The sequence below is a fragment of the Marmota monax genome, unplaced genomic scaffold (assembly GCF_021218885.2).
Source record: "Marmota monax isolate L192 unplaced genomic scaffold, Marmota_monax_Labrador192_F-V1.1 WCK01_AAM20220418_F8-fsc00001, whole genome shotgun sequence".
Taxonomy (NCBI): domain Eukaryota; kingdom Metazoa; phylum Chordata; class Mammalia; order Rodentia; family Sciuridae; genus Marmota; species Marmota monax.
In genome coordinates, this window is record NW_026693777.1 from 31,679,788 (window position 1) to 31,682,049 (window position 2,262).

Below are 2,262 nucleotides of genomic sequence, written 5' to 3' on the forward strand. Positions count from 1 at the left end.
CCCATCCATAAAACAGCATAAGAATATTTACTTACCTCACAGGGTGTTTTTGAGTCTTTATTAATTAATGTTTAGAAGATTAAAATCCTTAGATGAAAGGAGCTGTAAAGTATAATTATTTTTGCATGCTATGTTATGGACAAACATTTAAGATGCTATTGCTATGACAAAGGCCAATAAAGATATGCAGATCTCTGCCTCTGATGGCCAAGAAACAGCCTATAAAGTGATTCCCTGTGGAAAAGATATGAAGGGTTTCATCAGATTCTAAGTTTAGAAAGTTTCTTTTATTTATTTATTTATTTATTTATTTATTTATTTATTTATTTAAATTTCCAGCTGCATGAGTTAGCCAGTGAAGAAGGAAAAGAATTAAAAATTCCCTCAATTTTTACAGCATTTTACCTGGGTCTATACCTGTCATCTAATCATAAGCACTCCTGCTATATTCAGTTTATTCTTTTCAAGGTCAAGTGAAGAGGGAGAAATCAGTAGTTAACAATAGGAACACAAATAAGACATTTCTCTGTATTTGCTTCTTTTTTTTAATCTTTGATATTTTTCCCTTCCATATGTCTTGTACATCAACAATTCATTCATCTTTTTTTTTTTTCCTCTTCAAGGAAATTGCCACAAACCCTATTGTGGAAAGTGAAATTTTTCTACCCAGAGGCAAACTGATTGGAAAATGCCCTATTACACAGTAACCATTTTCCCCTTAAATTTTCAATGGCTTGGAGAGTTTTGTAAGACTGTATTTCAGGGTTTGATAATTCTTGGAAAACATCTTAGACTCCTCAAAGAAACAAAGAGCAGACAAAAGGATTTCTAACCAAGTAAAACACCTTATAGCTTCAAGCTAAAGTGCTCAGTGAATCACATCCCTGTCTGCTTAAAACCATCTTCCTGTAGGTTTCCAGAGACAAAGCTCTTAGCTTAGTCCCGAGACAAAGCTCATGATTTGGGTTTTTTTTCCAGTCTAGCCCTAACCCTCCTTACAGTCTCTCTGCTTACTGCCCTTCTCCTCCACACCCTCAGCCCAGATGCTTTTCCGCATCCACCTAATCCTTCTAGAGGAAGCTCAAGAGCTCACTTTGGCAGCACATCCCCAAATCGAACAATACAAAAAAATCAGAATGGTCCCTGCGCAAGGATGACATGCAAATTTGCGAAGCATTCCATACTTTTTGGCAGAAATTCTGAAATAAAATAAATCAGTATCATCAGTTATAATAATTGGATGGTGAATCCCAGATCATCTTAATTTTTTAAAAAATAATCTCTATGTTATCTGAATGTTTTACAATAAACATGTATTACATTTATAGTTAAAAAAGAGAAAGAAATGACAAGAAAAGAAACTCATTTAAAATGCTCTCTTTCTCTTTTCATCCCAGAAAGCTAGTTACCCTATCTTCTGGGTTCCCACAGCATTCATTAACACCTGTACATTAGCAAATGTTGCATTCATTTATATTCATACATACATGCACCCAGACATATACTGCATATGTAATGATATATAAAATAATATATATCTATTAGTTAATATATTTACACTTAAATTGTTTAAATTACATTTTTGTTATATCCACTTTTTGTTCTGCTTGTATATATATAAATATACATAGTTATTATTCATTTCTCTAATTTTTCTATGAATTTATAGCTATTGGATAAATATAATAATTAGTTAAATACATTAACTACTATTAAATATATTTAAAGAAATATGTATATATTCATATAAGTATATGCTTTAGATATCTTTATTATTTTTTATTATTCATAAATTTATACTTTTATATTTAGAGTATGTTTGATTAAATATTAAATTTAAAGTAAATGTGATTGTTTAATTTTGTGTCTGCTTTAGACACTAAGCTATGACCTTCTAGGTCAGGAATTTAGAATAAAGTTTAGACTCAACTAGATATAATGATATCTACCTTTATTGAGCACTTACTTTCTTGCCAGACAGTAAGCTAAGTGATTCATGTACCTGATCTCATTTAATCTAGACAAACTTCTAATAGATTGATGCTGTAATTATCCACATTTATAATGAGGAAATGCAAACCCAAACAAATGAGGTAAGTTGTTCCTCATCTTCAGGGCTTAGTTAGACTTTCAACTCAGATGTGGCCTTGATTCCAAATACCTGCCTTTGTGATGGGAGAAGCAGGATGAGGCCCTTGCATCCTGGTGGGTAAGACCCAGAGCATAGGAGTGAGACAACCAAGGCACATGTCCATGATCCGT

The 2,262-nt window shown here is 32.3% G+C and overlaps 1 pseudogene; it reads left to right on the top strand.

The window, feature by feature from the left end:
* The first annotated feature begins 1,087 nt into the window (after positions 1-1,087).
* On the top strand, positions 1,088-1,188 carry LOC124104883 (U6 spliceosomal RNA; annotated as a pseudogene).
* Positions 1,189-2,262: the final 1,074 nt, after the last annotated feature.